We start from the raw sequence: 26,626 nt of genomic DNA, 5'->3' as shown, positions 1-26,626 counted from the left end.
TGCTTTGTTCACTTTCGATCCCAGAATGTAAATGCTTTTGTATCACTTGGGTCATTCTAACCTAGTGGCATTCAGTTTTTCAATTACAGTTTTAAACTGCAGGGAGCAGAAGGTTTGGAATGACTTTTTGTAACATAAGAGAGTGAAGCAATGAGACTCTTACAATTGCCCTGTCTCTTGATGCATATGAAGTCCTAGAATTTAGAATGTAATTGACTTGTCTGACACCTTGCTTTTAAGTGATATAACAAAGATTCAAATAGAACCTCGTGCTAAAGACCTTTTAAAGCCCTTTCTTTATCCCTTAATTCCAGAATAGCATACTCTCCTGAGGTGTTTTGTTTCTCCACATTTTTTTTCCCCTCAGTAAGGAGTTGGTTTAACTATGACTCTGATACATAGTTATAGCATTTTCCTCAGATTCCCTCCCCCCATTACATGTCATAATGTAATATTCAGTATAAGGAATATATTTGGAATATGAAGCGCAATAAAAGTAGCCTGTGAACCACACCACACAAATAAAAATTAGATTACCAATACCTTGCATTTTGTGTTTTACTTTAATTCTTGTTTTTATGTCAGTTGTTTTTAAGGATAAGATACTAGTTAAGACCTTCTGAAATGTGATTTATTACCAGATCACTCAGAGTCAGACTATGTATAAGTTTAGAGGGGATGTGTAGTTGCTCAGTTGTGTCCGACTCTTTGCGACCCCATGGACCGTAGCCCACCAGGCTCCTTTGTCCATGGGATTCTCCAGGCAAGAGTACTGGAGTGGGTTGCCATTTCCTTCTCCAGTGAAGGGGATGGCTTTTTAAAAAACAACTTTATTGAGATATAATCCACATTACCATACAATGCATCTACTGAAAGTGTCCAATTCAGTAGCTTACTGTTTTAACAGTTATTCACAAATAACTATTAACTGTTTTAACAGTTATTCAAAAATGATAATACAGTTGTCAATCTAAATAACTCAACAACTAAAATAATCTTTTGGCAACAGTACGTCAGGCTACATATTAACTGTAAATATGAAAAAAATCTTCTAATCAGTATTATCTACTTAGAAAATGTGAGAACTTTCCTAATAGAAATAACAGAAAAACTTTTTTAAAAAATCCATTAATAATACATTTATAAATGGAGAACATTTCAATGTCCCATAACTTTTTGAGTTATTTACTGTTTGGCAATGTGATAAAAACTATAAACCCACTCACTCTCAAGAAAAATGTGTACATATTCACAGAAATAGTCATCCATACACACACACGCACACACACTCATACACACTTCTAAATAGGCATCATTTGATGTTAGTGAAAGTCTTGAAACCCATATAAGGTAATTTGAATTTAATTAAGTGTATAGGAGGCTTCCCAGGCATTGGTAGTGGTAAAGAATCCTCCTGCCAATGAAGGAGCCACAGGAAATGCAGTCTGATCCCTGGGTCAGGAAAATCCCTTGGAGATGGGAGTGGCTGGCTCCTCCAGTATTCTTGCATGGAGAATTCCATGGCCAGAGGTACCTGGTGAGCTACAGTCCATGGGGGTCACAAAGAGCTGAACATGACTGCACATGCACATGCACACACACCAAGTGTATATAGGCTTTAAAAAATATGAAAATCTTATTGAACATTGACTTAGAAATGAAATGCTAAGTGATTTTGGAAAAGAAAACCTGAAAGGATGGGGCCACGCACTTCCCTAGTATCTGAATATATTCTTAACTGATGGCTTTCAGACTCAACCTAGAGCTTTAGATGGCTTTCAAACTCAACCTGGAGCTTTAGAAGTGAGTGAGAGAGGTTTTGGCTGTCTGAATAGTTTTTCTCCACCTTGGGCTACTGACATTTGGACTTTAATTCTTTATTGTGGAGGACTGACCTTTGCATTATAGGATGTTTAACAACATCCTTGGTCTCTACACTCTAGATGCCAGTAGCCTCTCCCTCCCACCCCAGTTGCAACAACCAAAAATGTCTTTATACATTGCCAGATGTCCCTGGTCTAAATGGACAGGGTATTCTACTGTTATTTGTTAGTTGGGTGCCAAAGGCACTGCCTTGTATGTATGGGATAATCTTGTACAGTAAAGAATTACCCTACATAGGATACTAGTAGCACTGTTGATTAGAAATACTGTTTAAAACTGTAGTTATTAAAGCAGTTTAGTATTTGCATTAGAAATGATCTAGTAATAGATCTAAAGTCTATTCAGAATTTAGAATATAAAATTATTTTTTAAATACTAGAAATAGGATATATTGTTCTGTAAACAATGGGTTAGATAATCATTTGGGGAGAAAATATACAGATATTCACTTCTCACCAAAATTATAAATGAATTCCAAAAGAATCATGTACTTCTAAAACCATAAAAATATTATAAAAGTCTAAGATTTTAAAAAGATACACTCTTGGTATAGGGAAATGTCTTTTGATTTATTATATCAGCACAGTAAAAGATAATGATAAGTAGGCTTACATAAAAATTAAAAACATAAAATGTATACACATATTTTTGAATGCATATATATTTAGCTAAAGGTAAAGGAGAAAAGAGAAGATATACCCATTTGAATGCAGACTTCCAGACACTAGCAAGTAGAGATAAGAAAGCCTTCCTAACTGATCAATGCAAAGAAATAGAGGAAAACAATAGAATGGGAAAGACTAGAGATCTCTTCAAGAAAATCAGAGATACCAAGGGAACATTTCATGCAAAGATGGGCACAATAAAGGACAGAAATGCTATGCACCTAACAGAAGCAGAAGATATTAAGAAAAGGTGGCAACAGTACACAGAACTATACAAAAAATATCTTAGACCCAGATAACCACGATGGTGTGATCACTCACCTAGAGTCAGATATCTTGAAATGTGAAGCCAAGTGCACCTTAGGAAGCATCACTATGAACAAAGCTAGTGGAGTTGATGAAATTCCAGTTGAGCTATTTCAAATCCTAAAATATGATACTGTGAAAGTGCTGCACTCAATATGCCAGCAAATTTGGAAAACTCTGCAGTGGCCACAGGACTGGAAAAGGTCAGTTTTCATTCCAGTCCCAAAGAAGGGCAATGACAAAGAATGTTCAAAGTACCACACAATTGCACTCATCTCACATGCTAGCAAAGTAATGCTCGAAATTTTCCAGGCAAGGCTTCAACAGTATGTGAACCATGAACTTCCATATGTTCAAGCTGGATTTAGAAAAGGCAGAGGAACCAGAGATCAAATTGCCAACACCTGTTGGATCATTGAAAAAGCAAGAGAGTTCCAGAGAAACATCTACTTCTGCTTTATTGACTATGCCCAAACATTTGACTGTGTGGATCACAACAAACTGTGGAAAATTCTTCAAGAGATGGAAATGCCAGACCATCTTACCTGCCTCCTGAGAAATTTGTATGAAGGTCAAGAAGCAACAGTTGGAACCAGACATGGAATAATGGATTGGTTCCAAATTGGGAAAGGAGTACATCAAGGCTGTATATTATCACCCTGCTTATTTAACTTATATGCAGAGTACATCATGTAAAATGCCAGGCTGGATAAAGCACAAGCTGAAATTAAGATTGCCAGGAGAAATATCAAGAACCTCAGATATGCGGATGACACCACTCTTATCATAGAAGGTGAAGAAGAACTAAAGAACCTCTTGATGAAAGTGAAAGAGGAGAGTGGAAAAGCTGGTTTAAAACTCAACATTCAAAAAATGAAGATCATAGCATCCAGTCCCATCACTTCACGGCAAATAGATGGGGAAACAATGGAAACAGTGCCAGACTTTATTTTTTTGGGGCTCCAAAATCACTACAGATTGTGAATGCAGCCATGAAATTAAAAGATGCTTGCTCCTTGGAAGAAAAACTATGACCAACCTAGACAGCATATTAAAAAGCAGAGACATTACTTTGCCAACAAAGGTCCATCTAGTCAAAGCTATGGTTTTTCCAGTAGTCACTATGGATGTGAGAGTTGGACTATAAAGAAAGCTGAGCACTGAAGAATTGATGCTTTTGAACTGTGGTGTTGGAGAAGACTCTTGAGAGTCCCTTGGACTGCAATTAGATCAAACCAGTCAATCCTCAAGGAAATCAGTTCGGAATATTTATTGGAAGGCCTGATGCTGAAACTGAAACTCTAATACTTTGTCCACCTGATGTGAGGAACTGACTCATTCGAAAAGATCCTGATGCTGGGAAAATTGAAAGCAGGAGGAGATGGGGACGAACAAGGATAAAATGATTGGCTGGCATCACCAACTTGATGGACATGAGTTTGAGCAAGCTCCGGGAGTTTTTGATGGACAAGGTGGCCTAGTGTGCTGCAATCCATGGGGTTGCAAAGAGACACGATTGAGCGACTGAACTGAGGGACTGGCATATTCAGGGGAAAAATACATGTACAACAATAGAAAAATATGCATATATCAGAGATCATGTAATAGATTTGAATAACAAATACAAAAATTCTGTTCAGCATCATTAAAAATGACAGATATGTAAATTAGTAAAAATTGATTTTTTTTGACCATTAGATTACTGTAGATTTTAAAAATTAGGATTGCTCATTGTTGGAGAGGTTGTGGAAAAAGAGAGTTCTGTATACTGTTGATGGGATTCTGAATTCATGTACCTCTTTCTAGAGACATTTGGCAGCACATGTGAAATATTTAAATGTGCATATTCTTTGACAATCTCAACTTCCAGCGATATGTCCTAAGGAATTTGTTGCCCTTATACATGTTTGTATAAATGTATGTGTGTGTATATGTATACACAAAAAGAAGTTTACTGCTGTATTTTTCACTAGTAGAAATTACATCAATGTATATTATGTGAAATTAATACACCCTATAGTCTTTAGTCAGTTAATCTCTAAGCATTTCTAGCCATTTGACCTGGAACAAGTTGCATATCTTTCCCTTAGTTTTCTTATCGTATTATGGGGATGGTAATGGTACTCCTTTCACTGGAAGCTTGTGAGAAACGAGAAGAAATGATGTATGTCACGTGCTCATATAGGAAGTGACACATAGGGGGCACACTGGAATGTTAGCTGATACTCTTTATTATTATCAGTAGTAATTCAGCATTCTCCAGTGTTTGCAAATATTGCCATTACAGAATGAAATTCTGGCATAGTATGTTTTAAAATTTTTATCCAAAAGTTATTATAATTTAATTTTTAAAAATTTTAGAAGTCAGTTTTTTGAAATTTAACTTTACCATGTAGGAACAATACTTTATTAGCACTGTCTACTGCCAAAAGCTCCTTGATCAATTGAATACTCTGATACTATTATACTTCCACTCTTGGGGGGATGATTAGAAGAGAAAGATACTTTGGATGACTTCATTTTTCTGTGGTGTATTTTCCCAATCTTATTCCTTATTTTTCCTTGGACCAGAGGTGGAATTATCACAGCAAGTTTTGTTTATGATTTTATAGTTTTTCATTCCCATGAAATTTCAGTGTTGTGGGCTTGATATTTTACTTTCATTTCATCCTTCCCGGTGTAGAAAGAATACACAGGAAATTTTTCTGAGAAAAATTCATGGTCCAAGACGAATGAACATAACAAAACAGAAAAGAGACTCACAGATATATGGAAGTAACTAGTGGTTGCCAGTGGGAAGAGGGAAGTGGGGAGAGGAAAGGTAAGTGTAGGCAATTAAGAGGTACAAACTACGAGATATAAAATAAATAAGTTGTTACAAGGATATATTGCACAGCACAGGGAATATAGCCAGTATTTCATATTAACTTTAAATGGAGGATATTCTATAAAAATAACGAATTACTGCATTGTACACCTGAAACTAATATCATAAATCAACTATTCTGAAATAGTTTTTAAAATTCATGGCCCAAGTAGAATTCAAAAGCTGAAAATATGGCTTTTAAAGATTACTTTCCTTAATATGCATGCTAATTTGCTGAACAGTCCTATAAAGTTTATGACATGATTGAGTCTCTAGTTTTGTGCTTTGTAGTTTTTAAATGTTAAAAAAAAAATTCAATGAAATCAACATATATTGATTCACAAAGGTTATAATGTTCTTTGTAGAGTTAGTTCTCAATATTCATATAACTGGTGATGTATTGATCTACTTAACCTTTAAAAACTTTAATAATTTTAATGTAAAAATCAGCTTTTATTCTTATCTTTAATTAGATAAGATCTTATCTTGTAGTATTTTACTCTTGTAATAGTAAGCATTTATACTTCAGCAAGCTGATGAAATTGCAACGTATCAAGGACAAAAAGAAACATTTCACTCCATGTTGTATGAAGAATGCTAGCTTAGATAATAACGTGATCAGAAGCGGCAGCTGTGTTTGAGTCACTGCCACTGAGACAGGATTTAGTTTTGTATTGTTAGCCCCTGTTGCTCTAGTGTCGTTGATCTTGCCCTGGTTCAGAGGTGCCTGAATGATTCCAAGTGTCTCTCAGATCTTTGGCCTCCTGGAAGCAAAGCCAAATCGCAGATTTCAGTCAGAGTCTAAGGTCAAAGGTGAACTTTATAGACTCTCGAGTATTTTTTTCATTGAAAAAAGTTCAGAAGCATGTAGGGCAGACTGTTTTGAGAGGGGAGTTTTGAGAAGAAGCTTCTACTATTCACTTTATTTGATCCACTTGAATTTTCGATAACAAGATATGTTTATTTGGAAGAAAAGCATTTCATCTTTACAGCTCAATAACAAGAAGACAGTCAACCCAATTTTTAAAAATAGGCAAAACTTAAAATGACATTTCACCAAAGAAGATATATAAATGGCTAATAAGCACTCTAAAAGGTGCTCAACATCATGAATTTATTAGGGAAATGCAAATCAAGCCACTGCACATCAACTACAGTGGTTTTAGCTAAAAAAAATAAGTGTACATCTAGAACTCTCATACACTTCTGGTAGAAATGTAAATTAATATGGCCACTTTGGAAAATGGTTTGGTACTTTCTTTCTTTTTATTTTTTTGGCTTGATACTTTCTTAAAAAGTTTACCATGGAACCCAGCAATTCTACTTCTAGGCATATACTTTTAAAAGAAGTGAAAACATATGTCCACATGAAGACTCTTGCATGAAAGTTCATAGCAGCATTATTCATAGTAGCCAAAAGCTGGAAGTGGCCAAATGTCAGTCAACTGGTGAATGGATAAACAAAATGTTATGTATCCATATGATAGAATAATACTCTTCAGTAATAAAAAGGAGCAAAATACTGATTACATGCTCATTATCCTAAGTAAAGGAAGCCTGATGCAGAACTACATACTGTAGTTCAGTTCAGTTCAGTCCCTCAGTCGTGTCCGACTCTTTGTGACCCCATGAATCAGAGCACACCAGGCCTCCCTGTCCATCACCAACTCCCTGAGTTTATCCAAACCCATGTCCATTGAGTCGGTGATGCCATCCAACCATCTCATCCTCTGTCGTCCCCTTCTCCTCCTGTCTTCAATCTTTCCCAGAATCAGGGTCTCTTCCAGTGAGTCAACTCTTCGCATCAGGTGGCCAAAGTATCGGAGTTTCAGCTTTAGCATCAGTCCTTCCAGTGAACACCCAGGACTGATCTCCTTTAGGATGGACTGGTTGGATCTCCTTGCCGCATTTAAATAAAGTGTCTGTGAGAAACAAATTTTTAGAGATAGAAAGTAAGTTAGTGGTTGCCTAAATTTGAGTAGGAATTGAAGGATTTTTTTGGTTGAAATGTTCTTCACCTGGATTGTGGTGATGGTTGCCCAGCTCTTTAAGTTTACTATAAATCACTGAGTTGTGTGTGTGAGTGAATTTTATGTTGTAAAAATTATGCTAAATAAAGCTTTTAAAATTATTTCCAAGTTAAGCATCATCTTACACTACAGAACTACACCTGTAGAGGATAGTTAAAACTTATTATTAAAACATCTCTGTTAAAGGAGGAGAGCAATCAAATAGCAAATTTGAAGAAGGGAATGAAAAAATAAAAGAAGGGAATTAAAGTATCTGAATCAATAGGTTCCTCGGTGGTGATGGAATTTAAGTTCATCAAGTTTTTTTTTTAAGAATCATCAAGTTCAACTGGTCTGACTAATTTTACAGTCTAAGACTCAGACCAATTAATTTACCCCAAGTTACAGAATTAGTTATTGTTGAGGTCAGTACTGGAATCTAGGTCTCGTTTCAGGACCACATTTAGGCTTTCCCTTCAGTGACTTCCTGTGTTTACCATGCTAATTTTTAACATGAAGGAAGATCCCCTGGAGAAGGGAATGGCTACCCACTCCAATATTTGTGCCTTGGAGAAATTCATGGACAGAGGAGCCTGGCGAGCTACAGTTCACAGGGTTGCAAAGAGTCAGACGTGACTGAGCGACTAATACACACACACACACACACACACACACACACACACACATACATGCACACACACACATACTCATGATTAATGAAGATTTGTTGAACAACTAGTCATTACTTTGTTTTAAAAATTTTGTTTGTTTTTTTTCTGTGGGCTCTGCAGTTGATCTCTACCTTGCCAATAGATGTCACTACAATCAACAGCAATTATTACTAAGGACTTAAAGAATCTTAAGAATATTCACCTTATATAAGCAAACAGCATTCATTAATGGCTTCTAGTGATAACTCCATGTTCATTTTACTAAATATATGAATTTATTTTCTCCAGTTTTGTTTTCTGTTTCTGACACTGCAAAGTTGGAGGGAAAATATTAAGATACAAATGCTAAAATTTAAAATTTCAGTTTTCTATAAATTCTTTTTCTCGTTTCCTAATTATCCTTTTCTGGAGCCTTTTATTCATGATTAAGTAAATTCTTAAGTAGAATTCTTATTCTAGCCCTGTAACTGGAGACTGGTAAACTTTGCTTTCTATATTAATCAATTTTTATTCTAAGAACTTCCAAAGCTTGAGTCCTTGAAATAATTTGGATACATTTATTGGAACTATAAGCAAAGAAATGTATTAAGATCTCTTGAGAAGCATTTAAATGTTCAGGTGTTCTTGACTTTATATTATTCATCCATTTGATCAGTGATCACAGAGGTGACTTCTTATTCTACATTTTATAAAGAAAGTCAGCAGATACTCTAGTGATGGATAGAAAGGTAATTCTGAAGCAATTGCAGTTGGTTATTAATAAGGTCTACCGGGATTGGGGTGGGATAGGCAATGCAATGTAGCATTTTAAATGAAATTGGAGAAAACTCAACTATTTCTCTAGTGATTACTCTGATGCTTCTAGGGTGGTGGTGTTTTTTTTTTAATTCCCTATAATTTTTCACCCCCTGCTCAGGAAGCTAACTTGAAGACTTGACTGCTTAAATAGAATCTTTACTACATGTTTAGATTGTTACTGAGACACAAATGAATCTCACTAGGGGATATGCGTGTTCAATGTGGTTCACCAGTTTCTTTGTTATAAAAATAATTCAGTGCTGTGAGCAGTAGGAGACAGTAAGTTGATGACTATTCCCTTCACTTTGGACAGGCTAAAATCGACTGCTGTTTCTTTTAATCTGCACTAGAAAGATGCAACTAATGTGATGAACTATTTCTCAGCAGGAAAACTGGGTCATTAAAATGATATTCATTGAAGCTGGCCACAAAATAAATGGTTGTGTTTATATCGCCTCCTGTTCTGGAATAGAGCTATCATCCTGATGCGAGCAGGGTAACTGAGTGCCACAGTCGGCAGCGTGAAGCATCCGAGGGTCAGATGTTGGAAACCCGGGATTTTGCTTCTCCCGGCAGACTTTCCCAGGCAGCTCACCTACTTGACAGATGTGATTGTTAGCTGGAGGGGTAGCTGGAAATTAGCTTAATTGATTGCTTCTCTTGATAGAAATAGAGTGACAACTTGTCTTGAAGGAGAATAAAATCTGAGGGGGTGGGGACGGGAATAGGCCCAAGGTCGACAGAAGAGGACAGAGTCTGTGGTGAGGATCTGAGCTGCTTCCAGCATTGAATGTTTATCAGGAATGCAGATACCCTGAAGGGAGCACTGGTACAGCCATGGTCCAAGGGGGTTTCCCAGGTAAGAGATCTGTACCCCTGCGATCCGGGGTTCTTTTAGAATGCAATGTTAAGCTGTTTTAGTGATGGTGCAGAATGTTGGTTTAAAGGTTTTGAACAATAGTAAGCTAAGGCATTTGTCTTAAGTCAGAGAGTGAGGGTACATGTGCATGTGCAAGGTAATTGTATATTAGAAACAAAGCTCTAAAGATTTGCTTTCATGTGTATTGTAGCTGGAATCATCCCTATGATGTTTTTGAAAAGTGGAGCAGTTTATCAGACTGTCAGGAATATACTAGTAGTTTCGGTGCCAAAATTCTCAGCACTGTGTTCATGCAGTATTCTCTCAGAATCACAACTGAGAAGTAGATCTTGTGGATATTTATTCTTGTGGTTATTTGTGACTTCACCATAACCAAAGGGGACGTTTTGCATTAGAACAAGGTTGTCCTGATTAATTTTTTAAAAACTGATCATTCAGCATTTTGTTGTAGATAAAAGCAGAAATCATTAAGGAATCACAGTGCTAAACAAAAGGCTGCTTTGTCTCCACAGTAAGATAGCACCTTAAATAAGTATCACTTGCTAATTGTGACTGAGGTCCTGTTCATCTAAACCTACAAATTCAAATTCATTAGGGTTGGGGGCTCAGCACTTGGAAGTATTATCAGGAACTTCCTTGTTAGCATGCGGTTCCCGGAATCACTGCTAGATTGGTAATATAATTTCATGCAGTTAAATGCTCTCTTTAGTGTATGCTTTTGTCCTGACTTTTGAAGATTAATTTATTAACATCAGAGCTTTTTTTTTAAATCCAAATAAGGTATGGAATATTTAGACATAATAGGGATCCTCTTGTCTAAGCATTTATTGCCTAAGGGAGGCAATTGTAAACTCAGAGAGTTAGACATCACTTTACAGCCTTTTTCTTTTCAGCAGTGCACACGCAAATTAGGTTATTTCTACTGCAACAGCAGGATATATGCTGCATTCCTGATTTAAGCTAGCAAACCTTATTCCTGGCTATGCTGCCAGAATAATTGAGCCAGAACTTTTCTTTTGTCTAAAATATAATTTCTAAAGATCTTAGTGTTGAAATCCTGAGCTATCTAGATTCCAGTTTTGTGATTTTGATTTAGAAGAAAGGTTATAGCTCCTAAATGGATATGTCATAGATTCCATATAGTGACAATTGTCCATATTGTGTCTTTCCATTCTATAGTTGGAATTGCTTTCAAGTGTCTAAATGTGATCCTTTTTAATACTATTTCTCAAACTTTTATTGACAAAGTAGCTGTAGGAACGATCCTGAATATCTGTGGACCCTCTCTGCTTTTCATCAGAGTCCCTGAGTAGTTTGTTCATTTTCTTTTTAAGGTGTTTCTTTTATTTATTTATTAATTATATATTGGATTAAAGTTGATTTACAATGTTATGTTAGTTTCAGTTATACATGTACGTGTATCTGTTCTTTTTCAGTTTTTTTCCCCACTTAGGTTATTGCAGAATATTGAATAGAGTTCCTTATGCTATACAGTAGATCCTCATTGATTATCTATTTTATATATAGTAGTATGTATGTGTTAATCCCAAATTGAAAAATACATGAGTGCTTTCATTTCTTCAGTGTAACCAGCTACCCCTGATAATTTCCTTAATTTCTAGCTTACCATCATGAAGTTGCCACTGTCCAGGCTACATAAACCCTGATAGAACCCTCAGGAATACCAACAGTTGGTTTTCTAGAAATCAAATAGAGTATATGTAGTCAATAGGAATTTCTGTGTCTTTTACATTTTATTCAAAAAAATGTATGAACTTGATTTTTAAAGAATTATTAGCTATAAATGTCTCATAAATAGATATACATTTGTGTTTTATGTGTTACTTTCCAGTGTTCCTGCTCAGAATTGCTTGTTTATGACTTTCATAATGAATATATTCAGCATTTACTAAAGGTTCCTCTTTCTGTATATACTTTAACCCCAAAGTATTTTAATACTTTGTGATAGTCTTTATATTACTTTTACTGTTCAGCATTCAGTTAATTTTAAAAACATCTTTCATGTCTCATTTTGACATGTTTTACAAAAAGTTATACATAAGATGATAAATAAAAGATGAGGTCTCAGTCTGTAAAGAATTTACTTTTCTTTTGTACTTACTTGAAAACATGTCATTTTGAAGGGGTTTATGCTGCTTTGATATCAGCAGTTTCATGTTGCATTAAAATATTTGAAGTTTGAATATTTGAATTTAGGTTAAGTACTCATCTTTTTGATTGATCCAATGTTGAACAAAGAAAGAGTTTGATAATTTGAATTCAAGAGGGAGTATGTAAAAAATTAAGTAGCATTTATTTTCTTGAGTGAAAGTGAAAGTCGCTCAGTCTTGTCTGACTCTTTGTGACCCCACGGACTATACAGTCCATAGAATTCTCCAGGCCAGAATATTGGAGTTGGTAGCTGTTCCCTTCTCCAGGGGGTCTTCCCAACCCAGGGATTGAACCCAGGTCTCCCGCATTGCAGGCGGATTCTTTACCAGCTGAGCCACCAGGGAGACGGCCTCTATTTTGGTGAATATAATGGGGATGGATAGTAAGAAATATTACTCTTAGGTTTCTATTCTCTTTAGATATGTCTCTTCTGCTATGTTTTTTAAAATATCATATTTATCTCTTTTCCTTTATGATATGTCAAGACTTTTAACATATGTAGTGTAAAGCAATCATTTTATATATTCTGAACATATCCCAAATGGATTGGTTTTATCCCCATTTTATAGATAGTAAAACTCTTTTTGTAGAAAGCTCAGGGTAGTTTATGCATGGGTTGTTAGAAGTATGACATAACTTCAGTTACTATGATTATATAACATTAAACATTAAAAATTTTGGAGCCCCATTCAGTCCTAAGCCTATGGGGAGGAGCATACTAATATGATTTCTGCCCTCAAGAAGTTTATGATCTTCCTAAAAAGAGAAAACGAGGACAGGTCCTGAAGCAGAAGCATTGGAAGGCCCTTGGAAGAGACTGAGCTTGCGAAGTTGGTAGGATTGGCAGGAACATGGCAACTCTAGACTTGGAAGTCCGCTAAAATGTGATGGAATGTCCCAAGCCAGGAGTGTAGGAGAGAGAGGGCAAAGATCCTCTTGTTGTTGTTCAGTCACTCAGTTGTGTCCAATGCTTTGCGACCCCATGGACTGTAGCCCGCCGGGCTCCTCTGTCCATGGGATTCTTCAGGCAGGAATACTGGAGTGGGTTGCCATGCCCTTCTCCAGGGGGTCTTCCCAACCCAGGGATTGAACCAAGGAGTCTCCCGCATTGCAGGCAGATTCTTTACCATCTGAGCCACCAGGGAAGCCCTAAAGACCCTGTACCAAGAGGGAATACATGCAGGAAAGCAGAATGAATGGATTAAGATCAGACGCTAGAGGAACAAGACTTCTAAAATTTATTAATAAAGCAAAAGAATTTGCTACTGTTCTGAATACATGTATTGTTTTCTTCAATCCATATAATTTTATATGTTTCTTATTAGAAGTTTCATTATTTTAAAAATGAACTACAAAGCCTATACTTTTAACAGTTTTTAATTTTGCATATTTTGATGATCTTCTCAAGTAAAATACAAATTGATTACCATCTTTCTTTTAAGTAATTGCAATAGGCATGTAATTATATTTCCAAAAAAAGACTAAAATTCCAAGTTCTTAAAAATGTTTATTGTATTCTTCAGCAAACCACATTTTAATATTGAAAGTTCCAATTTAAAAGAAAAAGTCACAAATCAAATAAAGCTGAATTGGGGAAAAGTACAGTAATGGAGATATGCCATTAGTCTTCAGGGTACACTTCACCATGGCATCACACACAGCCCAGCATGAATCAGGCTTCTCAGCGTAAACAAATTTCTTTTCCATACTGAAAAATTTCTGTATTTGGAGAAGAAATAGCAAGTCTCCTGATGCTGACCAGAAGGGAATGGGTAAGTATCTAAGGTTAATCAGATGTTTAGATGAAATTTAGTAAAATTATATTTTGAGCCACTCAGTATTTTCACGTTCATCCTAGGCAAGATGGGAATGTATTAATTAGCATTTTGGTCAATGTTTTGAATTGCATTTGGGCTTTGACTCAGTGTTGCCTGTTTCAAACTTGCTCTCTCAAGTCTTTCAAAAGCCAATGCAGATATAAGAGCATGCTGGGAATGAGAGAATAGCAATTTTTAGCTTCATAAAGCAAATTATCATGAGATAGAAAAGATTAAAAAAAATTTACATTTAATGGACAGTTCACTAGCTTCTCTTCTAGTTGTTTCTTTGAATACATGTGATGTTTCTTGAAAACAGTTTGATTATACCTGCAGGGATAAAATATGTACATGGTGATAGTCTAATAAACAAACAAAATTATATTGGTTATGGCTGTTCATCCAAACCATGCGAAATCTCTGACAACAGCTCTGTTTCCAACCAAAATTAAGTTAAATGCTTTGATTCCTCAAATGACAGACGTTGCATTTGATTGTTTCCAAGGCATAGTTATGTAATAATTTTCAAGTTGTTTATGCTCCTGTTTTGATTGTTCTTCAAGAAGACTCATTTTAGCAGATAGATAATCTGTGTTATCACAGATCATAGAACCTACAAAAACTTACATTCTTCAGTTCCTATGGAGTCTATCACTTTCATAATATGTCTATACTCTTATTTCATTAAGTTTGTGCTAAAATAATCATCGCCCCCAGGTGAATATAGCTTTTAATGCATTTACAGTGCTATACTGAAATTAGATGTTTAGGTGTTAATTTCCTCCATTGCTAAAGCTTAGGTCATTTTAGATGTTCAGTAAATGCTCTTTGAACTGATGTAGAAAAGTCTTTTTTGCATATAACCTAATAAATATGCATGAAAGAATGGCCAGATCTATTCGATTTGTAAAGTGAGCATTCTCTTGGAACCATGGCTCACTAAAGAAAATGAAATCATTCTACCATCTACATGTATTACTTAGATGGTTCTTTCCATGGCCTGCATAGTGCAATGATAGCATATAAGAAAAGGACATTTTAACCCAATGGAACAATGGTTTTTCTTGAAAAAAGTTTTTTTTTTTCAACAATCATAAAGAAGTTCTTATGAGGATGGGCAGAAGAATAATAAGCAGACACATTCATTTTCCTCTGTCCTTCTTTTTTGAAAATGATCAATCCATTGTGTTTGCTTCTTTTTGTTTCCTAACAAATTGGTAAACAAGTGGTTTATGCATTGTAATGTTGTAATGTGTTCAGGGAAGTAACAGAATAGTTTCTTGGTCAAGTAGGAAAAAGTAGCAACTTTTCCATTTTGTAACTATCAAACCTTTAGTTCAGGGTGAGTTAATTTAAAATTAATCGTTTATCCCAGGATTCAGTAAACTATAGCCTTGTACCAGATTTGGCTCACTGCATGTTTCTATAAATAAAGTTTTAATGGAACATAGACACATCCATTTATTTACATATTGTCTTCTGAAGCACAGGACCCAGCAGACTTAGCCATTGTAACAGACACATGGCCCACAACACCTAAAATATGTAGTGTCCAGCTCTTCCAGAAAGTTTACCAAACTTTGAGTTACTCCATAGAAGTTAAACCTTTGAAGCAGCTGTGGATTCACATCTTGCCTTACAGCTTGCTACTTGCACAGCCTTGAGAAAATTATTTATTACAAAATTGTCTGACTTTTGATTTCTTTTTCTATAAATGGATAATACCACCTACCCCATATGTTTTTACTGGTGATTATATGGCATGAAAATATATAAAGTACTTAATCTGTTGGTTTTTAACTGTAGGCACTCTGAAAAAATTAGCTACCAATAAGAAATATATATTAGTATATTAGTTTTCCTTTGTGCAAGATTGAAAGTTAAGTTTATTGTGATACACTCTTACTATGAAAAAGTTTGTTTCATTGTTTATTGTGTTATATTTTTATCCCAAAGATATAGATGGTGGTATACTCACTATTTCTAACTCTCTGTTATTTATTCAATATCAGTATTAATTGTATACCACTTTGATGAAAGTCTGATATCTTTGACCATATATAATTTTATATAACCTATAAATTAGTAGTTAAGAACCTAGTATTTGGAGCGTCATAATTTTAGTCCCGACTCATCTCTTTATTAATCTTTCTGAAACTCTTAACTATAAGGTGAAGTTGAAAGTATCTTCCTCATTGGATTGTTTAAAATAGGGATCCCCAAACTCTGGGATCTAATGCCTGATGATTTGAGAAGGATCTGATGTAATAATAATAGAAACACAATAAAGTGCGCAATAAATGTAATGTCCTTGAATCATCCCCAAACCATCCCTCACTCAACCCCTAGGCTATAGAAAAATTGTCTTCAACAAAACCAGTCCCTAGTGCCAAACAGGTTCGGGACCACTGGTTTCAAAGACTGAGTGACATCATGTATACCAAATGCATAGCATCTTGTCTGCAAGGAGCAGATATCCTGCACATTTTTTTTTTTTTTAAATCATCATGATCATCCTTTTCCTGTGCCTTCCTATTGTACAAATCTAAACTCATCGTAAAAATTGTTTTAGTGTAATTTTATGGACAACATTTTATATACTCTTGATTCTTTAAAGATTTCTCCACATCTTGTTGCCAATGAGTTCTCTAGGAAATATAATTTTATGGAGCATTTTTCTTGGTGTACTTGGTTTCATTCATAGTTCCAGATGGGGAAACACTGATTAGAGATGGTCTGGTCTTAACAGGATGCACCTTCACTGAAGGGAGCAGAGTTAAAGATGGAAAGATTAATATATCTTGTTAACAATACCTAAACATTCAGATGGAAAAAGATGGAAAGAGAAACAAGGGTCCAAGGATATGGTTAAGCTCTCAAAAGGGGTCTGAAAAGAAGTAAGACTAAAGCTCTCTTCTCTCTACTACCATGTGGAACATCTAGAACTATGTCTTTGTGTGAGGTGGGAATAACCCCTCCTTTTGCAAAAACATTGGCTTAGAAGTAGACAGGTGACTTAGTAAGATGAAGGTCTTTGAGCAAAGGAAAAAGAAACCCCTTGATACTTGATATACAATCTCTCACAAGGGTGAAAACTCTGAGTGGGGCATGGATTGAATATCAGCCTCTACTTGCTATCTCAGGCACTCTTGTGCAGTGCACATACTGCACAATGAAAGATGGATGGTTCTGCTACTAAATCTCCTGAAATTCTGCTTTCTGACATGCTGACTATTCCTAGCCTAAGCACAAGGCCATGAAAGAAATGATTGGGGGTGATATCCAGAGGCCAAAATGAATATGAGTACATTTGTACTCATAGCACATTTTCTTTGCTCAAAAATGAATCCTCAACTTGAAGGTCTTGTTAGCTATCAATTTGCAGATAAAACTTTCACATTCATATAGAATGCTGCTGCTGCTGCTAAGTCACTTCAGTCATGTCTGAGTCTGTGCAACCCCATAGACAGCAGCCCACCAGGTTCCCCTGTCCCTGGGATTCTCCAGGCAAGAATACTGGAGTGGGTTGCCATTTCCTTCTCCAGTGCATGAAAGTGAAAAGTGAAAGTGAAATCGCTCAGTCGTATCTGACTCTTAGCAACCCCATGGACCGCAGCCTACCAGGCTCCTCCATCCATGGAATTTTCCAGGCAAGAGTACTGGAGTGGGGTGCCATTGCCTTTTCCGCATATAGAATGAGACAGAAGCTATTTGACACAGAGACTTTAGACAGACCTGCTGATTGCAGGATTCACAAAAAAAGTATCAACCTGACAGTAAAAAAAGTAGAAAAACTAAAGTGGACACAAGAAATATGAATATAGCAGCCTCTAAGCAGACTTTCATACCAGAGTTCCAACCCTGCTGTCTTTTCTTCTTGCTCGGAAACCTTTCTTGATTATCTCTGCCGAAGGTGTTATGTTCTGTAGCTCTTTCTATTGATTCTCTTATTTTACTTTTATTTTCACAGCCTACGGTGATATAATAGTTATTCATATATGGTTATTCATTGTATTTATAGCCTCAAGAGAATAGCTTGTCTTGATGTATGTTTAATTCAGTATTTCTTATCTATGCCTTTTGCAGAGGAGGACACTCAATAAATATTAAATGAACAAGTGGAAGGACAAACATCAGAATATGTAAAATTATCCAGAAGGCATGTGAATGGGAAGGGTTTGTAATTGACCGTACTCTTCTATTTTTTAAATTTTTTTCTCTTCTTGAGATATTTATTTTAAATACCCTGTTTAGAGTTGAGTTTTGAGTTACTAGTACAGGGCAATTTTAAGATAAGAGGCAAATCAGCCTTCATGTGTTGAGGAATTGAATAATGTTTGTAGTGTGATGCTACAGGGCTTGAAGAGAGACTTGTTCTTATATTGAGGAGAGGACTCAAGGCTACTGAGGCCACGAAATAATCCTCTGACCATAATCTTAAAGGAAAATTAACTTGATACATTACAAGGAAAGAAGGTAAAGAACTACTTAGAAGATAGTTCAGTTAGCATGAAGCTCCAACTGTGAGCCAAGAAGCTCCCTAATAACAGTTATTCTAGAGGACAGAAGTTTATTTTTCTCCCAGATCTGTGTCTGGAAGTGAGGACCGCCCAGTATCTGCGATTCAAGCTCCTCTCCTCTTGTTGCTCGTTAATGTGGGAGCTCCATTCCCTGCATCGCTTCAGGGCCTGGGGGACTCTTAACTCCAGCCATCAGAGCTTATTCCGGCTGCCAGAAAGAAAGAAAGAGAAGGGAAGGACAACCTGCTTCCTTTTATTGATGGTTTCTGGAAAGCTGTACATAAGTTAACTTATATTTCATTATCCAGGGCTTAGTAGTACAATTAGCTATAAATGAGACTGAGAAATGTTACTTTTATTCTGGACAGACAAATAGCTAAAAATACTTGTTTCTATTATTCAAAAAGGAAGGAAGAATGGATATCAGACTTTATTAACATACTTTTTAATGGTGAGGGTTTTTGTGGTTTTTTTTTTTAAATATTCTAGGGCATATGGAGAGAAAGCCATAAGCTAGAGTTAAGCAGAACCCTTCTTAGAAGATAGTGCACACATTCAGTCATTCAACAAACATTTATTGAGAGTTGTCCTGAGAGCCCAGAGTAGTTCAAGCTGTAAAGCGAGTTATTGGTATGAGTCAGTGATCAAAGCTCTGAGGGCAGCAGTAACGGGAGTGAGGATAAAGGCCTGGCACGAGACCCCCAAGGAACATCAGACAGAACCTCTAAGAGCAGGGCCGCGGCAGTGTGGGAGAGGTGGGGCATTTAAGCAGAGGTAAGAGGAAAGGCTTCCCTGGTGGCTCAGAGGTTAAAGCGCCTGCCTGTAATGCAGGAGACCTGGGTTCGATCCCTGGGTCGGGAAGATTCCCTGGAGAAGGAAATGGCAACCCACTCCAGTATTCTTGCCTGGAGAATCCCATGGACAGAGGAGCCTGGTGGGCTACAGTCCATGGGGGCGCAAAGAGTCAGACACGACTGAGCGACTTCACTTTCACTTTCTTTCATTTTCAAGAGGAAAGGCACCTCTTCCAATTTCACAAGAGAGAAATAGCCTAGCATCTTCACTCTTCTGCTCCATCAGCCTTATCACTTACTAACTTCTTCTCTGTTACATTCTGGCTTTAACCATCATTTTATGTTTATGTTACTGTCTTCAAACTTTGGAAATAAGAGTAGGGAATAGTCTATGGTATAATATTATGTTTGCTTCATTCTAAAGGGCATACTTGCTTTTATATTTGTAGAACTCAACCAAAATATACTTTCTACATAGTGCTTCAAGAACTTAAAGAACAAAATAAAAAGCAGCTGCCTTTTCTCCTTTAAAAATGTGTTTATTTACTTGCTTGTACTTATCTATTTAAACTAGAAGAGAATGAAAATTTTGGCCTGTGTAGTATTTTATGTCTTTTGGAGCTATTTCTAAAGGCTTAAGATTTTAGTTGAATGTTGTTTATTTTACTATAATGATTTCTAGAAGGTAATATGTATTTTATTATTGTTTATCATAGTTTATATTAAGGTATATTAAAATGTGATGTGATTTCTTCTGTGTTCTTGACTAGTCTTAAAATAGGCGGTAAAATTAAAATGTGACATACTGGCAGATTGAAACTTTCAGAGGAGTTTTCTTTGACATATAGAAAGGGTATTTAAATTCTGCCTAAGTTGTAATTTGAAAAGAAGATAAGGCAGCATTTACTCTCAATGGAGTTTGTAAGTTAAAGCTTAAAAGCAAATCATGTATAAACACCCTACTTGACTGATAATTTGATTATACAATATATTCTTAGAATCATAAAAATGAATAAGAGTATTAGAAAACTTAATTTTGTAATAAAAAGTTAAAACCTCTAATCTGTGGTTGCACACAGAAATATTTTCTATCTATGCCTGAATATTAAAATGTGCTGCATTGCTTAGAGAATATACTGTGGACACAGTAGGGGAAGGAGAGGGTGGGATGAATTGAGAGAACAGCATGGAAACACATACATTACCATATGTAAAATAGAAAGCAAGTGGGGAAAAAATTGTGCTGTATTGATGAATTCTCTTTTCCTTTCTTCTCCCTTTTCTTTTTTTTTTTTTTGGTCTGTTACAAAATCTGTTTGCCTGCTTCTTTGGAAATTAACATTATAGTGTTTTTGCATTTAATTTAATTATACTATAGTCTTTAAGAAGGCTTTAACTTTCACTTATTACTTGGCTGTTCATTTGGATACCTTCATAGATGAGTCATTCATCCTGTTTTGCTGACAATCTCTGCTCCCAATTCAGTGACTTCCCATTGTAATTTTCTAAGGGCTCTCATGGTCTTGCCCAGGATCTCTTTCCACGTTCCTCCGATGTCTTCTGTGCCCCTAGACCTCTATAGTGGACTGGGTTCCCCCTATAGTGGCAGTTCATGCGGAATGACACCCTCTTCCTTGCCTCAGAACCTTTGCACACAGTTTTCCCCTGCCTAATAATACTCTGCCAACGCTCTTAACTCAAACCTCTCTTCTTTATGGAAGTTGTCCTTGATGTCCAGTTCAGATACAGATACTTTTACCAAGCATGACCTATGGTGCTTTTTCTTCATACCTTTTATTTGAATTTGTCTACTGATTATTAGATTAATTCTGTCTCTTCCACCAGCTGATAACCTTCCAGGCCAGGTCTCCTTTGCCCATTAACATCCAGCACTATGCTTGTCATGTCATATGCATCACTGAAAACTTTTATTTAGTTATTTGGCTGCCTTGAGTCTTTCAGTGCATGGGCACGGAGGTTGTGTCACGGGGGCTTTGTTGTTGCCCTGGGGCTTGTGGGATCCTAGTTCCCCAGCCAGGGATCCATGGTGCATGGGCAACCATGTGCCCTGCATTGCAAGGCAGATTCTTAACCACTGGGCCAACAGGGAAGTTCCAGTATCACTAAACACTTTTTTTGAGTAAGTGAATGTATAAGCATAATTTTTAGCTTCATACTGAAGAACTAAGCGAAGTTCACTTTATATTACTAATCCTGATCAAGAAAAATACATACATAAATTTAACTCACTCTTATCTTTGGAATTAAACCATATAATGTCCTCAAAAGCACGTTTACATATAGTTAGAAGGTCTGTATTCAAATTTGAACTCAATCACTTTGTAGTTGTGCTGTCTCCGTCAAGCCACTTAAACTTTCTGGACTTTAGGTTATTCATATTCAATATACATGGCTAATGCCTACCTTGAATATTAATTTGAGAATTAAATGAAAAAAAAAACATATATGAAAAGGAACCTGTTGCAGTGCCGAATATAAAGCCCATTCTTAATAAATATTACTTGCATTTGAATATAGTCTTCATTATGTTCTGTGTTCATCGTAATTGTTTGATATCTCTAAACTGAGAGTGGGCTTCCCTAGTGGCTCAGTCAGTAAAGAATCTGCCTGTGATGCGGGAGACCTGGGTTTGATCCCTACGTTGGGAAGATCCCCTGGAGGAGGAAATGGCAATCCACTCCAGTATTCTTGTAGGGAGAATCTCCGCGGGCATAGAAGCCTGACGGGCTATAGCCCATGGAGTCACAAAGAGTCAGACGTGACTAGCGACTAAGAACAGAAAGTGAAAGTCACATCATATTTAAGTGAACTCAGTGGTTCTCAGAGTACAACTTCTCCCAGCCACCCCTCCGCCCCCGCATGTCAATTAGTGGAATCTTTTTTATTTCTGGTCTTTGATCTCATAGGATAGAATTAGGGACCCAGGAGTTAAGTAGTTCAGTTGACCAGGAGCAGGGTAAACCAGTGACAAGGGCAGAAGGCCAGCAGTGGAGAGGGCACAGCAGTCTGTGGGCTATAAAGTAGCCTTTTTATTCTGTGGAAAAATTGCATATGTGGGGCGCTCTGGGATTCTACAAAGTAAAGAAAGTGGAGTGAAAGTGGAAAGTAGCATCAGGTGTTGTGTTGTTATGTTTCAAACGCGTCATCTTACATAGTCCCCCAAACAACTCAAACATGTGATTACCATAATTATTTTCACTTTATGCATGAGGTGACAGAAAGAAATAGGAGGTTAGCCAACCCAAGGCTTCCCAACTGCAAGTGACAGAAGCAGGATCTGAATTTACCGTCTGACTCCAGAGCCCACTGTCTTGGTCAATAGATTTTATTGCCCACTTTACTGAGGAGGGATTGCTTTGTATAGTCAGAGTCCTAGGGATTTGTGCCAGGTGAGTTTGGGAGAGTGAGATAGGAAGATGCAGGCTCCTGAGGAACACTCACGTGGGAATTCACCCAGGAAAGCTGTTTTCTAAGATTTAAGGTGGAGTTGGGGTGCCCTCTGTGTCAGATTGCTCAGACTTTCTCCAGCCAGTGCCCCTTTGTCTTCATTTTTAAATGATAATCTCTTAGAGTCAAAGAACTCCAGCAAGATGTAAGCAAAAGTGAACTGCCAGGAGAGACAAATCTGAGAAAACACTCAGTCTCTTAAATTCTTAGAGGTTGAGAAATCCAGTGTTAAATCATTTAACTGAGTGCTTACTATTTGCCAGATTTCCATGATAGGTGTTGGGGCTACAAAATAAGTCCAACACGGACATGGTTCTCAAGGAACCCCACTCCTATGTGGAAGATGAAGTCCATTGGTTTTCACAGTGGAGGAAGAACTTTGATGGAGGAAGCTCAGAGTACCTTGGAAATAAAAAATAGACTTCAAATCCTGCCCAAGGAGTCATGGAATGCTCCTCTGAGCACTGTGCAAAGTCCTGAAGGCATGGATAGACAGAGGAGCCATGATTAAAGTGCAAGGAAACATGGCAGAAAATGGAGCTCCTCAGGAGCATTTACTGAGCACTTTCACGGTTATGGACTCCCACGTGTGAAGGCTATTGAAAATAAAAGGAGTCACTTTATTTTATTTTTTCCATTTATTTTTATTAGTTGGAGGCTATACTTTATTTTTATTTGGTTGTACTAAATTAAGAACTCCCCATTAGTCCTAAAATATATATATATATATTTGAAGAACTTTTTTTCTATACTTTGGATATTTTTTGTTTGACGAGTTTTAAATTATCTCTTAAGAGTTGAACTTTCTGTTCAACAAAAGATACTTTAACAAGCATTCAATACCTGCTCTTTATAGGAAGGACTTGACTACACATTAAAAAAAAAAGTTGAGTATTAGATACAGTTTCATATTACCTTTTAAAGAAACACATGTGGTTTATAGAGATGGTGATTTATGTTGAAATAGCGACTCAACCCTTTGCTAGCTAGTGTTTGGGGCCATTCAATTAATCCCTCCCAGTTTCAGTGCTTCTTATTTCCAGAAAGGATGGTCGAAATATTAAATGAGATCATTTATTTGGAAGTAACTGTCACTCAAAAGGCAGGATTTGTTATTGTTATAAATCTGAGGTCAGAATTGCCCTCAAGAGAGTTTAGTCTTCAGCAGATGTTTCCTTGCTGGCTTTCATCCTCTGCCATTGCTTTTGCCTTTCTATTATACTCTTCCTCTCAGTTCAGTCCCCTCTCATTTATCTTTTCTTTTATCTTGTAAGAAAGCAATTGTTCACTAATGTGTAGGATCCCATCCAGGTTCTGACTGTCAGCTGCTTTCAGAGTGTGGTCAGTTTAAAGATGAGATACAAACTAGAGAAGACTGGCCGAAATAGTTTCTTTTTTTGTGTTATCATCTTGACTGCCTGAAAAAGAGTCCAAAGATATTAAAGCCTAAGGGGTAAAGTAGTAAATGGCGCAAAAATACCAATACTAGAGAAGAAACAAATTATCAGTTCCTCTGTGGGCAGGAGGTGAATGGCAAATGTTATCAGTTTATTTTGACAGTCTCTGGTATCTTTTCTGTATTTTAGTTATAATCATCTTAGCTACCAGTTTTTTAAAACTTAATTTTTTGTTGTTGGCTTTTCCAGGTGTGTGGAATGCTTCCTTCCCTTCATCTGCAGTTTTCCTACAGAATTTTATGTGGTCTTCTTAACTGTCAGGTGGTATTTTGGCAGAAGTAAATGAGATCTCTCTAGTGACTGGTTTCTTCGCCTAAAGTCTGTTTAAAACATCTGACATGCTGTGGGATGAAATTGTAAACAAAAGTTTTGCTATTGTTTAAAATTACATGAGCAAAATTAATTATGTATAAATCATATCATGACAAATTATAGAATTAATCTTCTTCCTCATAAAACCTTTAAAATTGGCATGGGATACCACCTTTGTCATTATTTTAAAATTAAATGTTATAATATACAATGTACTTTGAAACCTTCTGCCTGTTACTTAAACTCTCTTAGTTTATTTCTTTACTTTTAAAATAAAGGCAATAAGTTTAGAAAGCAATATTATGTGATTAAAACCAGTTTGTGTGGTACTTTAAGGAACTCTCCAACTGCAAGGGCTTAAGAAGGAAAGTTTAGCAGTTTAGAGAACAAACCTCATAGAAGTGTATAATGCCTACTATGTTTGGCATTGAGCTAGCCACTTCTTACTCTTTAATTCTATCTTCTCAAATTCATAGGACAAGAAAGGTGATTGTTCTTTTTTTTAAAAATTGGAATGTAAGGTTTGGTGTCTTGTGGGTAGGTTAATAGACAGTGTATCATCAGTGAAATTCAACAGTAGTTCTTTTTGACTTCACCATGTGCCTTTCAGTGAAGATCTTTCTAAAGCGTGTATACTTTTTTCCTGATTGACTCTTGTTCCTTTTACCTAAAAGATAGTGTTTTTGATAATATTAAAACATCTGAATTACCCAAAAAATGTATTCTCAGCTTAATTTTGGAGTCTTTTATTACAATTTAATTCTTAGAGAAAACAAAACTCTATGTTTACTAGAAATTTTGATTAACCTAAATGATCTTGACCAATTCAGATAATGAAGAATTTGTAAGTTTTGTGTTTCTATAATGTATTCATATGTTTATGCTGCACCTTCTCTGGGCTAGGAACTCTAATCAATAAAACAGGTAGTTTCTCCTCTTATGGTAGTAGAGGACACAAACAATGAACAACAGAAGACACACAAATACTGTCAAATTTCACCTAGAATTACACTTCTTCCCTGAATCTTGCTCTGATGGTTATTAAAACTAATATGTATGTACAGGGCCCTGGGCAAATATAATCAGGTGATTTCCTAAGCAGGTATGCAGAGGGAAATTTGCTTCCAAAGTTATCAGTTCCTAAGGGGACCAGGTATACTTGGAAAAAATTATGTTGTATTCCTTTTTCTGCATTTTGCTACAGTTTGCTTTAATTATTGGAAACTGCCATTCCCACTGCCCCCCCACCCCACCCCATCCCGCTCCAGAAAATATAATTAAACACCTTAATGCTGTCAGTGCCACTGCTGATCACTGTGATCTGTTGCCAGTGTGGAGCTTTTTTTGAACATCATCCAATGACTGGGTAATGACAATGAAGCAAAATCAGCCCAAGTCTAACACAGTTTACAGCATAGTGACCATAATGAACTGCAACTCAGTGCTTTGCTAGTGATTAAAGAGCCATATTCTGTGTTCTCCTGATATTTAATATATACAACAAGTGATTATAAAGGGTATTTTAAAAATTACTTTGGGCTTTTCTCAGTGCTGTTTCAAAATTAAAACATTAGAAGTTTGCTTCAAGACTTAGTAAAAATCTGAGGTCAGTAATAATCAAACTCTTTTTATACCTTGTTTTCAGGCATCTCTAAGGGTCATTAAGGTATTTTGAACTTGGCTGGGAACTTACCTTGGTTTTTAAACTTTTTTTATAATGTGTACAAGAATTACCTAGAGATGTGTTTATTAAAAAAAACAAAACAAAACTATGATGACTCTTTGGCTGTATCACAAGACTTAGATTTTGTGACTGTGACATGAAGCCCAGACAACTGTGCATTTTCCTTACAACTATCTTGGGTGATCCGTGGACCACACTTTGGAAAACACTGGTCTGGGTATGATGGTGCTCTCACAGAAAGGCCTCACTGGGCATATCCACCAAGACTGATAGTGTGAAGCTGCATGTTTGAGAATGGGCACCATCTTCCTTGGTCTTTCCTG

General features: G+C 36.4%; 1 protein-coding gene and 1 non-coding gene across 7 annotated transcripts in view; both read left to right on the top strand.

The window, feature by feature from the left end:
- Nucleotides 1-26,626, top strand: part of PATJ (PATJ crumbs cell polarity complex component) — a 361,279-nt gene that overhangs the window by 152,920 nt on the left and 181,733 nt on the right. The gene's annotated exons all lie outside the window — the stretch shown is intronic.
- TRNAY-GUA lies at nucleotides 19,378-19,449 on the top strand. The gene has a single exon. It is a non-coding gene; the product is annotated as a tRNA-Tyr (tRNA).

This window comes from Cervus elaphus, chromosome 20, assembly GCF_910594005.1.
Source record: "Cervus elaphus chromosome 20, mCerEla1.1, whole genome shotgun sequence".
NCBI classification, from domain to species: domain Eukaryota; kingdom Metazoa; phylum Chordata; class Mammalia; order Artiodactyla; family Cervidae; genus Cervus; species Cervus elaphus.
This window is presented reverse-complemented; position numbering and strand designations above follow the sequence as displayed.